The 13075-nt window shown below is 49.1% G+C and overlaps 1 long non-coding RNA gene across 1 annotated transcript; it reads right to left on the bottom strand.

Annotated features, from left to right (window-relative positions):
- Window positions 1–8250: 8250 nt before the first annotated feature.
- Window positions 8251–13075, bottom strand: LOC140600686 (uncharacterized). The gene is made up of 3 exons (XR_012003853.1): window positions 12662–13075; window positions 10862–10992; window positions 8251–8665 (listed from the first exon to the last, which is right to left on the bottom strand). It is a non-coding gene; the product is annotated as an uncharacterized lncRNA (long non-coding RNA).

The raw sequence follows: 13075 nt of genomic DNA, 5'->3' as shown, positions 1-13075 counted from the left end.
AGGCAGGGCTGGACCATGACAATAACTAATTCTAGGAAAGTGGCCTGGCACATCTAGAAAGACAGGCCTCCAGGTGCCCAGAGGACACGTGGCCCTTGGAGGTAGCATGGCCAGTGACTGGGACAGGGAAAAAGAATGCTTTCAGGCCTTTCAGGTGTTTGCAGAGTTTGGCCAGATTGCCTATTAAGATTAAGGATTGCGGCATTACTGTCCAAAGCCTGGCATGTGGCTGGCACTAAGTAAGACACTTAAGGTCAAAATTGTAGGCATCATAAACAGAGCCATTTTCTGTGGGCTCTTACATTTCTTGGAAAGAAAAGTATAGCAGATGAGGACCCAGTCACCAGGGAGGGTTATCAGGTCCAACAATTATGCCTGTGTGGAATTAGCTGTTAGCTGAGCTACTAGCCCTGGGAAACTGGGTCTAGAGGGTCTAACTCATGGGACTGTGGATGAAAATGCAGGGTTGTTTAGAGGCTTGGTGGAAACAGAGGACAAGTCATGTATGTGTCTTGGAGGATGAGTAGGGCAAAAGTACAAAGGGACATATAGCCTCCCTCAGGGCTTCAGGGATGGGGTGTCCTATAGGCTCATTCAGCTTGGAGGGCACCTGAGCCTTCCTGGGACTGTTTGAGCTTCCCCCTAATTAGAGAGAGGAGTGGACACAGGGCCAGGGAGATCTGAACCCTAGGGTCCAACACTGCATTGTGCTTGATGGCTCACCGGGAATTGGGAAGACAAGGAGCCTAATCACATGGGCAGGAACCCCAGGGTAGAGTAGTGTGGGGAAGGGCCCTGGGCTGGGAGACTGGGGTTTCAGTCTAGGCTTCATTATATCTTCTGATAGATTCACAGATCCTTCTAGTCTTTTGTGACCTCGACTGTGAAACGGGGACGGTGATGCCAGTCCCTGACCTGACCAATTCACAGAGCTGATGGGAGGCTGAAAAGAGATAATAGGTACAGCTCTGGTAAGATATGGAAGGTGGTGAAAGACCATTGTTCCTGCCATAGCAACAAGAATCAGTGAACTCAAAGGCAGATTGAAATAAATTATCCAAACTGAAGAGCGCAGCAGACAAAATTTTTTAAATGTTTCCTTTAAAGCCATAGGAAGGCTGTGGAGACACGCGCGCACACACACACACACACACACAAACACACACACACACACAGTCTAAGTGAACTAAATTCCGGAGAGGGCAAAGCCTTTCAGGAGAGAAGAGATTGGCAGTTGCTTTTATACTGCCTTCGTGGGGGTGGTTGCCTAAACTGGGTAGTGGAGGAGCAGCCTGACAGGTGGAGGGACTTTGTGGGAAAGGAGAAAATGTCCAAACTTTCAACAACCAGGTGAACTTGTCTGGTAGTTTAGAATCTGGAGAAGCCCCTTGGGGTGCCTGGGTGGCTCAGTTAGTTAAGTGTCCAATTCTTGATTTCAGCTCAGGTCATGATCTCAGTCATGAGATCGAGCCCCTCGATAGGCTCTGCTCTTAGCATCGAGTCTGCTTAAGATTCTCTCTCTCTCTCTCTGCCACTCCCCCTGCTCATGCTCTCCCTCTCTCAAAATAAATAAATAAAATCTTAAAAAAAATAAAAAATAAAATAACCTAGAGGAGCCCCAGATCTAGAGCTATCCTCTACTAGCTGGCCTGCCAGTTCTCCTCCATGGAGCTTTGGCTGAATAAACATCAGCTGGGGGCAGGGCTGGAAAGCAGAGATAGATGATAGGTAGATAGATAGATAGATAGATAGATAGATGATAGATTAGATAGATAATAGGTAAGTAGATACAAATGTAGTTGGATAGAAACACACACACACACAGCGGAGGGGGGGCAGAGAGAGAGAGAGAGAGATACTTCACAGTGCTTAGATCAAAGCCCTGTTGGAGGGGGAGGGGAGCTGAACTTACCTTGAAAATATTAAAACCTCAGTGAACTGAAAACTAACCTAGCTGCCATCTTGCTAAACTCTTGATAAGACCAATGATATAAACTCCTCAGGTTAGCAATCTGACAGAGGGAAGATAGAGTGGGTAAAAAACCAAGATGCAACCTTATGTCTATAAGAAACCCACTTTAAATATAAAGACACACATAGATTAAAAGTAAATGGAGAAAGATATACCATGCTAACACTAATCAAAAGAGATCAGGAATAACTATATTAATTTCAGACAATGCTGACTTCAGAGCAAGGAAAGTTATCAAGAATTAAGAGGAACATTACATAAAGAAGTCAATTCTCCAAGAAAAGATAACAATCCCTAATGTGTATGCGCTAAAAACAGATCAAAATGCGTCGGGCCAACACTGATAGAACTGTAAGGTAAAGCAGGTGAATCCTCTATTACAGTTGGTGGCTCCATAGTTCTTCATCAGAAATGGACAGAATTGGGGCACCTGGGTGGCTCAGTCCAACTCTTGATTTTGGCTCAGGTCATAATCTCAGGGCTGTGAATTCAAGCCCTGCATCGGGCTCCACACTGGGTATGGAGCCTGCTTAGGATTCTTTCTCTTTCTCCCCTCTGCCCCTTCTCCACCTCTCTAAAAAGAAAGGAGGAGGAGAAGGAAGAAGAGGAAGATGAGGAGGAATAGGAGAGGAAGAAGAAGAAGAAGAAAGAAATGGACAGAATCATCAGGCAGAAAATCATCATGTCATCTAACTTATTCAACAACAGAATACATATTCTCGAGCTCACATGGAATATTCACCAAAACAGATCACAACCTGGGCCAGTAAACACACTTAAACAAATAGAAAAGAAGAGAAATCATACAGTATCTGCTCTCAGATAAAAAGCAAAGTAAACTAGTAGTCAATAACAGAAAAATAGCTGAAAAAATCACAAAATACTGAGAGATCAAACAACACACTTCTAAATAAAACATGGGTTAATGAAGGAATCTCAAAAGAAATTAAAAAATATTCTGAACTAAATGAAAGTGAAAATGCAACTTATGGAAATTTGTGGGATGCAACAAAAGTGATGCTTAGAGGAAAATTTATAGCATTGAATGCATATGTTAGAAAAGAAGAAAGATCTCAAACCAATCTAAGCTTCCACCTTAAGATACTGGAAAAAGAAGATTAAATTAAATTAAATCCAAAGTAAGCAGAAGAAAAAAATTAGTAAAAATTAGAGTAGAATCAATCAAATTGAATTCATGAAATCAAGAGAAAAATCAATGAAAACAAAAGCTAGTTCTTTGAAAAGATCAGTAAAACTGATAACCCATTAGCCAGTCTCACTAAAAAAAATGAGAGAGGACACAAATTACTAATATTAGAAATGAAAGAGGGGACATCACTACAGATCCTTTGTTAAAAGGATAATAAAGGAATATTATGTACTGCTTTGTGCTCACAGACTTGAAAATCTAGACAAAATGGACCAATCCCTTGAAAGATACAACTCACACAAGGAGAAATAGACAATCTGAATAGGCCTATATCTACTAAGGACCTTGACTCAATACCTAATAACCTTCCAAAACAGAAAGCACCAGGCCCAGATGGATTCACTGGTGAATTCTACTCAGCATTTAAGGAAGAAATTATACCAATTTTCTACAATCTCTTGCGGAGGATAGAAGCAGAGGGAATACTTCCTGACTCATTTTTATGAGGCCAACATCACCCTAATACCAAAATCAAAGACATTACAAGAAAAGGAAACTATAGATCAATACATTTCATGAATATAGATGCAAATAAAAGGTAGGAGGAACTCATTGCTAGACCTACACTACAAGAAATACTAAAGGAAGTTCTTTGGGTCAAGGGAAAGAATCCTAGATGGAAGCCCAGACCACCAGAAAGAAATGGAGATATCAGAAATTGTAAACATGTGGATGAATACAACTGATTGATTTCCACTCCCACTTTTGAAAATGACTTATGACTATTTAAAGCAAAAATAGTAAGAATGGAGAAGTAAAGTATATGGTAATGCTAGCACAAAGGACTGAGAAGGGTAAATAAATAATACTGTGGCAAGACTCATTTATTATCCTGATGTGAGTAATGGCTGCTGGGTATACCCATTTGTGGAGACTCATCGGGCTGCACACTTAAGATTTGCACACTTCATTGTATGTTAATTACATTGTACTTCAATAAAGTACTGCTAACATAAAAAGAGAGAAATAATGATATGCAGAGGTCTGTAAGCTGTAGAGGACTCAAAAATAGAGCGGATGTTTATGTTTGTCACTGGGGAGTCAGGTCCTGCTCCCTGGAAGAAGCTGTTACAAGCTGAAGGTGGAGCAGGGCTGAGAGGTTCAGTTAGCTTCCTGCTGTGCTGCCAAGCCAGAAACTTCCCTGTGTGATTGACCCCTGCTGGAGCCCGTCCTCTTGCCTTCATGGGAGCTGCAACAAGGCTTGGTCTGTGAAATGAAGAGCCCTGAAGCCTGGCCTTCCTGTCCTGGGATATGGTGGGAGGGGTTGGGGGTGGAGGGGAAGTAGGGCCCTAGAAGACTGTCCACCCCCTTTTCGGGACCCTCTGTTTGTGGTGGGGAAAACTAGAATGTGGGCCTGCAACTGTTTCAGTCAATTTGCTGCTGCTATTTTGCAGAGTTGGACTTGGAGCTTAGAGACAATAAATTTGAGAAATTGGACTTGAAAGTGGGCCTCCTATTTGTACTATAACAGCTGTCTGGAGCCCATTTAAGCTTGTCTTCCCTGAACAAAGCCAGAGAATCTAAAAAAGTTATCCCTTTCTTTACCCCTTTTTAAACTATCCGCATCCCACCAATGCCCTTGCTTTGTTAGCTCTGGGGAAAGCAGCTGATAAAACTAATTCATACTAAGGTGTGAGTGGCTGATACCCAACTAAAGTCTTCCTAAAAGGGCATGCAGATTAACCACCTCCAAGAAACTGTCCTAATGATGTGGTCCCATCCAGTATGGCAGGCTGAGGAGAAACATCTGGAGTCAGGGGCAGGTAAAGGAGGTGAGAAAAAAGTTGCCAGTCTGTAGGCAACATGGTACACAAGAGAAGGCAAGGTTCCGCCCCTGCTCCAACTCATTGGCTCATCGTGGGCACACTAGATGACCTCCCTGGTCCTCTTTCTTCCTCTGTAAAATGAAGGCTGGATATGAGAATAGCTCAGAAGTCCTTCATCTCTGACATCCTAGCCCTTTTCACTTATATCTTTCTTTATAATAAGAGTGGTTTTGGACAGCCCCGATGGTCCAGCGGTTTGGCGCCACCTTCAGCCCGGGGTTTGATCCTGGAGACCCGGGATCGAGTCCCACGTCCGGCTCCCTGCATGGAGCCTGCTTCTCCCTCTGCCTGTCTCTCTGCCTCTGTCTGTCATGAATAAATAAATAAAATCTTAAAAAAAAAAGAGTGGTTTTGCTATCATCTTTGGCTCTTATGACTAGTTTAGAACAAGATTAGGGCCCTGGCTGTGAGAGTCTCCATTTTCCAGGTGAGGAAATGGAGCAGAGAAGGAAGGCAACTCAGTGGGATGGACTCTGAGTTTTCCCCCTTCCCCCCAGGCTGCCTCCTGAAAGAGGCTGAAGGAACCTTCTTGGCAGAACCCTGGCTATTTCCCTGGCCTACCTGGGGTAGCAGTGCTCTCCCTGGATGGGGCCCCAGAGGGAAGTAGGGGACCCCTGCCAGAGGGGCTGTTTCCTCTCGGCTTCTCCCCAGCATTAGGCCTTGGAGTCACCTTTAATATCTTCACCAGTTCCCAAATGCCCTTCACCTTCTGCACCTCTGTGCCTTCCACCCTGGCTGTCTTTTTCTCCCTCTCTGCTGGCCACACCACTTCTTTCATGAAGTGGCTCCCCACAGCAGGGTACAGTTCACGATCTATGGTAGGCGGCCATTTCCAGCTTCCACAGGTGTCTCCCTTGCTCCTGGTGAACTCCCTTGGTGGAGGGACTGTGTCTGGTCCCTCTTGTCCATCCACTCTCCCATGCAGTGCCTGCTTCCAGTCATGGTTCAGGACGTGCCTTTTTATCACCTCTGTGGGATGGCACAGCACAGTGTCCCTCAGTGACCTTGGGACATTGAGGAAAGGGCAGGCTGAGAAGCTATAAAGGCAGAAAAATCTGGTTCAGATCCAAGTTAAGCAGGTGCCTGGGTGACTCAGTCAGTTAAGGGTCTGCCTTTGGCTCAGGTCATGATCCCAGGGTCCTGGGATAGCATCGTATGTCAGGCTCCTTGCTCAGCGGAGAGCCTGCTTCTCCCTCTCCCTCTGCCTCTCACTCCTCCTGCTTGTCTTCTCTCTCTCCCTCTGTCAAATAAATAAGTAAAATCTTAAAAAAAAAAAAAAATCCCAGATCAGTACATGGGAGCGGGTGAACCGGGACACTTGGCCTCATGCCTTGGAGCCTCACCATAAAATGGGAGACTAGTGCCACCTTTGCAGGCCATGGTGATGAGGAAGTGAAGCGGCGGTATATACGGTGTATATGGGGTATACAGTGTATATGGAGGGGAGTGCTCAGTTAGGGACAGCTCTCATCCTTTCTGTTCACACTCCTGTTACCACCTGGCAAACCTGGCAGGGCCACTTAGCATCCTGTTGTCTCACCGTGAAGGGCAGTAAGGGTCCCAGGACCACCTGCCTCGCCAGGCCGCCAGGCCGTGGTGAGGGCTGGAGGGGACTGGGTGGGGAGGGTTTCGGGGCCAGAAGTAGTGAGGAGGACCCGGTGGGCCCCATGGCAACCTTCCACACTCACGCTATGGCCAGGGGGTGAGCCAGCCCTGTGCTCCCCGGGCTGTGAAGGGCTAGTTGCTGACCCTCCATACTCGGTGTTGACAAGGTCAACAGGAGCCTGGGGACACTAGTGCCCCTCTCCAGAGCCTCTGCTCTGCTCCTGCAACTTTCCCAGTGAGAAACCCAAGCTGGTGCGCTCCTTTTTTGCTTTCAGGATTTAAAACTGTTTATCTCTAAAATAAAGAGAGCAAAGCCTCTCAAGTGGCAGTAGTGATGTGGTAATAAAAGGAGGCTTAATGGGCTCTCGTTGAGAGGTGCATGAAGGGAGATGCCACACTGCCAGCTGCCAGTGCTGACTGTCCAAGAATCATGGGTGCCATGCCCTAAGGGACCAGGAGGAGGGAATGGGATGGTGGCCAAACAGCCTAGAAGGCATGCCTTCCTGGCCCCTTCCCCTGGGCTGCAGATTCTACTCCAGGGAATGGGCTTCCAGACAAAAAGGCTCAGGAGCAGACCCCTGGGACCATGAGATCCTTGTCTGGCCTCCCACGGTGGTCTCGGGGAGGGGGTGGAGACTGTGGCCTTGTTTGCAGGACTTGCTGTCTGATCAGAGAAGCAATGAAGCTGTGCCAGGGACTGCGCTTGGTGGATCCTTGACCATGTGTAACCACTCTGGTGCCTAGCACGCACCTGTTCCTTCCGAGCCTACAGGTAGCCTTGGAGTTTCTCCTAAACCGGGCTGCCACACCGGGTGAGTGGACACCTGGGGAGCCGTGGCCAGACCCAGAGCGCCCCTCACAACCCCTGCTTGACTGGCTCCATTTTCTCAGCTCTGTTGTCCATGGGGCAAGGCCTTGGCTTGGGCCTGGCAGAGGAATCTGGAGATACTGAGCATCGTTATCCAGAGCCCTGTTTCCTCTTGCTCAGGGGAGGAGGTTGTGTTGAGCCTTCATGCCTCCAAAAATCCACGGAAGTCTGCATCAGCATTGCTTGGAGCTCCTGCCTTGTTTTGATGAAACATCTCTTCCAAAACTCCCCGAGAGGAGGTGCAGACGAGGAAGGTATGTCTGAAAATGCCTTCAGTGTGCTGTCACACTTAATGTTGGCTGGAGTATTTATCCAGGTTCTTGCAGCGGCTGGCTGGCTCCAGGGAGGATTTGACACACACAGCACCCCCCCCCCCACACACACTGCTTGACTCTTTTGGCCGGCCAGCTGCTGGGGCAGCTCCCCCTGACCTTGTGCACAAGTCCCTCTCGACTCCTCTGTAACATCCTCTCACTAAAAAACCTCCAGCAATCATTAAAAACAAACATGGCAAATAGGCAAAGAAAACACTAACAAACAACGACTTTAATTATCAGCAAAGCACATGGAGATCACATTCCAGAAATGTATTTTAACAAGAGGCACCTCCTGGGGAGAAATGAAAAATAATGGAAAATACTTAGAAAAAAAGCCCACCCCTGCCTCTGCCAAACTCGTCTCTAGCAGCTGCCTCCTGTTTGAGAAGACCTACATCTCAGGAATATTAAATTTTTTATTGTTGTTCCCCCCCCCCCGACTTTTTTTTTTTTTTTTGGCAGAGATGGTGTTTATTTTATTTTTTGAACCAGTAGCAGCAGCAGTAGAAGTAGATGGAGAAATGGGGGAACAGCTAAGCTGGCTTGGGGCCTCCTTCTGCCTTGGTTGGGGTGGGGCATGGGGGGCACCCAAGCCCCCTTTGCAGTGCCTTGCTGGCTACACAGCCTCCCGGTCTGCGACATTGTTGCAGGACTCCTGGTGTTAGAAGGAGTGGACAAGTGAAGTGGCACCGTGGTACCTTGCCTGGGATTCGGGGGGAGGGGGGGTCTGCTGCAGAGCAAACACCTTCAGCAAGCTCACGCTGTAGGGTAGAGACCATCTGCTGGAAAGGCACAAGGAAGGAGATGTGACTCCCTGCTCCTTCCTGGGAAAGCAGGAACAGACTGGACTGACACCATGGCTACCTCCTGTGGAGAAACTCAAGGTTGGTGGTGGGCCTAAGGTCACCAGCAGCCAGCCCAGGACCCTGTGAGTGCCCATCTTGATGCTCCCCAGGAATGCTCACTGTGCCTGCCCACTGCACATCTGGAGCTCCTCCTCTGGCTTCCTGAACCAAGGGGAAGGGTCCACCCCAGGAACAGGGTTAGTCATAGTGCAAGAGTTGGTGGGGGGCATCCCAGCAGCCCACCCTTGCAGAGTCTATTTGGGTGTGCAAGGAGAAACCCCTGAGAGCATATGTGAGAACACCCGGAAGCAGGACCACATGTAGAACATGACCCCATTTTTGCAGAAAAATAATATATATTTTATGAGAAAATAACAAATGTCTCATTCCTGTATATGAATCAGAAGATTCAGGAGACCCCAAAAATTTTTAATAATGAGAGAAGGGGAGAAGGAGATGTTTCATCTTAGATGTTTGGTATTTGCTTCAATTGTTTACCATGAACAAGTATATATTTTTGCATAGAGCATTTTTATGAAAAAAATCATACTAGCTGGAGTTATCCCTGGGGATAGAAACTTGTTTTGGGGAACAGGAAGTAGTTAAAATACACATTAGCATTGTCTAGAATATTCAAGTGTGTGTGTGTGTATGTGTGCGCGTGTGTGTTTTTTTTCTCTTATAAAGAGAGTTCTTGAGCAACTTAAAAAAAAATCTTAAAAACCTAGTAAGTAAATAAAAAATAAAACTCCTGGCTGCAGCTTCTGAGCCCTCTTCTCCCCAAACCTCCTCCACTGTCACCCTGCCTAGGGAGGCTCAGGTCTCAGGAAGGCAAATAAATCTCTGTCTGCAGCTGAAGGAAGGCCTGCAGAGGCCTCACTGGCTGGACTTAGGCAGGAGCCAGGCCCAGAGAGGCTGTGTGCTATGGTTAGGGCAGCTCAGCACCCAGAATCCCAGCTCCATAGGCCTCCAGTGGGCCTCAGAGGCCACAGCACTTATCAATCCTGCAGTTAGCTTCAGAGGAGCAAGGCTGGACCCAGGAGCCTGGCCCTCATCCCCTGAAATGGACGGTGCTCTTGACACTGATCCCTCCCTCCTCCCCACGTGGGCGGAGCACCATTCCAGTCTCCAAAGCCTTCCAAACCACTCTTGTTGAGTTCCCAAGTGGCCCTGGTGGACCCTGCACCCACTAGCTGGAGGAGGGTCCACACCTTTGCCTGGTATGAAGCTTGACCCAGCATGGGCTGGGGGTGAGGGTATGATTGGGGGAGGAGGTCCCAGGCCCCTTCCTAGCACCAAGCTCCCTTTCTCCTCCCCACCCCCTCTGCTCTTCAGTGGCTGGCAGGCAGTATTGTTCAGCACCTGACAGTTCCCTCTGCTCCCCCAGCTCCTGCCTCCCTCACTGTCACGTCAATTTGGACAGCTGTCATGCCTGCTCTGAAACACACTCAGGTTCCCCCACTCAGTTCTGGAAAGAGCCCTGGACAGGAGCCAGGAAACCCAGCCTGGAGTTCTCACTCCACTTCAGCCAGTCTGCTGGCCTCAGCATCCTTTGCCTTGGGGAGTGAGAGACCTATCACCTTCCTGCCCAGCTGGGCAAGAACATCAGGAGAGTTGAGGGCTGGAAAGGCAGAGGAAGCAGGGTCTGAATGTTTATTCAACATTCAGCATTTCCCAAGCACCTGTCACATATCAGGTACAGTGCTAGGGGAGACCCAGATAAAGGGGAAGGGGTCTTTAACACTGAGGAGGACACAGTGCAGTGAGGTAGCCAGCTGACAAGTGGACAGAGAATTATGTGGAAATTCTATAGTGAGGGCATTTGAAGCAGCAAAACAGGATCTTGGGCTCTGCATGGGGGAGCTCCGAAGTTGGCAGAGAGGGAGAATTTGATCTGGGCTGTGGGGAATGGCTAAGAGTTCACCGCTTAGGAGAGCCCAGAGGGGGCCTATAGAGCGCAGGCCAAATAAAGAGGAAGCAAGACATATTTCACCTAGAGATGCATTATTGTGGTGGAAGAGGAGACTGAAAAGGCAAGTGGGCATCAGATGGCAATTGGCCTTTGTATTAGAGTACTTTTGAAAAAGTAAAAGTTGCCCAACTGCAAAGTATAAATGTACATGATATTTATTATGTCACATAACAAATAGAGGCAGGGCATCACCAGGGCTGGCTAATTTAGTAGCTTAACGATGTAATTAAGGACCATTTTTCCTACCTTGGGCTTGTTTCCTCATGGTCACAAGATGACTGCCACAGCGCTAGACAGCAGGTCCTCACACATCCAAAGACATCAAATGGGCAGTTTCGCCCAGGAGACTCAGCAGACTTCCCCCCAGTTCCTGTCACCTAGAATTGAGCCATATCTGTAAAGGGGGGCTGAAAAAGCAAGTGCCTGGCATTTTCTCTCCAATCAAAGGCTGAATGGGCCAGTAAGGAAGGGTAGAAGTAGAGGACCTGGGAATGTTAGACAACCAGCAGTGTCTTCCAGTCTCACGAGTGAGGGCAGCAGTGTGGCCAGGGTAGTGGTGGTGTAGCCTGAGTGCTGGGAAGCTCTTTCTCTCTCTCTCTCTCTCTCTCTCTCACACACACACACACACACACACACACACACAGCAGTTCTCACATTATACCCTAGAGGGAGGAGGGAAGGATAATTGGCACCCGGTCCCCCAGAAGAGCAGTGATCCAAGTTGTTTGATGATTCCCTGAAGACTAGTGGTGTCTGTGGGAAATCTGCAGATGGCAGAGGAAAAGGCAGGGGACTCGGACCCCAGGACAGGCTCAGGACACGTGCTGGGTCAGGGGGCATCATGCCAAACTCTTCCCCATCCTGAAATCTCCCCATTAGAGCTCTGTTCCTTTGGATTAAGCATCAACCCCCTCTATTTTACAATGCAAACACCCATAGCAAGGCAAAGACACTCAGGCCACAGGAGAAGGAGATTGACAGGATCATCAGTCCAGAAAGGGCCAAGGGTCCAGGACATGTGGCTGGGGAGGAGACTCTAAGAGAGAAGAAGGGGGCCACCCAAGGCGATCTCTGCTAATGTCCTTGGATGTTCCCAGTACTTCCTCTGAGAAGCCTCACTCTGCCACCGAGGAAGAGGCAGCTGACCCCTGTCAGGGCTGTGGCCCCAAGGCCAGGGCTGAGGATGGGTCAGTCAGGGGAACAGCGGGGGCCGGAGGTGGAGCTTTCCCTGAGTGCCTGTGAGAGGGGCCCCTGTTCCCTGACAGCACAGGCACTACCATTCTGCCCTCTTCCCTCTTCGCAGACCAGGCGGCTAAGGCCAGACAGCCCTGGCACACTGCTGAGTGGGAGCAGAGGGAAGAGAGGCAGGGCTTCTGCATGTGTTGTCTGGGAGGTGAGAGGGCCGTGGGTGGGCGAGGCCCCCTCCCTCACAAAGCAGAGCCATTAGGTTGGCTCCAGGCTCACCACAGGCAGATGTGAGAGAGAAATAAGATCCTCTCGGGTTCACACGCTGCTACTTACAGCAGAAATGAATCCCAGTGGCCATGAGCCCCTTACTTTTTTAAGTTCTGCTAGGTGGCCAAGTGGCTTCTGGGAATGAGCTCCTTCACCACGCATCCCCTCCCCAGCTGTTCCTGAACCACGAGCACCCTTCTCTTCCAGTTGGTTCCCTGACACACTTCATGTCCCCCACTGTCCTGTGAGTCACCCCTTCCCCCCTCAGCATCCCTCCCACACAGGTACGATCATCATCCCTGCCTCCCTACCTGCTCTTCCTGTGTGCGTGAGTGCCTTCGTGAGGCTGAGGAGGTGGGGGTGGGCAGGGGGGCAGGGCCCCAAGCTCACCAGCCCTGCCCTGCTCTCACCTCCCAGCCTGTCCCCCAGGGCACTCTCTTCCATCAGGTGCAGAGACTGATGGAGTTGGAGGGACAGCTTCCCTCCCTGTGGTGGTGGGGGGGGGGAAGGTGTTCTGTTCCCAAGAGCCTCACATAGAGCATGAGCTTTCAGGATATGTGACCTGCTGTGGGGCCTGTGCAGGCTCCTTACCTCTCGGCTCAAGGTCCACCCATCATTAGCTGGCTTCGGGGCCCACCTTCCCAACACCAGATGTGTAGTCCTCTAGTCTATGGCCCTGCCTCTCCAACAGAGCCCCTTTGAGATGAAGATGTTCCAGAAGGGCTGCCAGGGTCGATCTTCAGTTCTCTGCAGTGAGTTCATTCCTCAGCTGCACTGGCCAGCAGCCTCCAGTTGGCGACAAGGCCTGGGAAGGTGCCTGCTGGGAACTGGCAGCGCTGGCCTTCAGTGCTGTCCACCTCATTCTGCTCCATGGCCACTCTTCTGGCCTTGGGTCCCCTTGTACAGAATGAGGGTAGATGTTCTTTGAGCTTATTCCTGGCTCTGCCATCGGAACGGACACCTATTTCTGTTTGCAGCTGTGTGACTTTGGTCCAATTGCCTTGC

The sequence above is a fragment of the Canis lupus genome, chromosome 12 (genome assembly GCF_048164855.1).
Source record: "Canis lupus baileyi chromosome 12, mCanLup2.hap1, whole genome shotgun sequence".
In the NCBI taxonomy this organism is placed as follows: Eukaryota; Metazoa; Chordata; class Mammalia; order Carnivora; family Canidae; genus Canis; species Canis lupus.
Note: the sequence above shows the minus strand (reverse complement) of the source record. Positions and strands in the feature narration are given on the sequence as shown.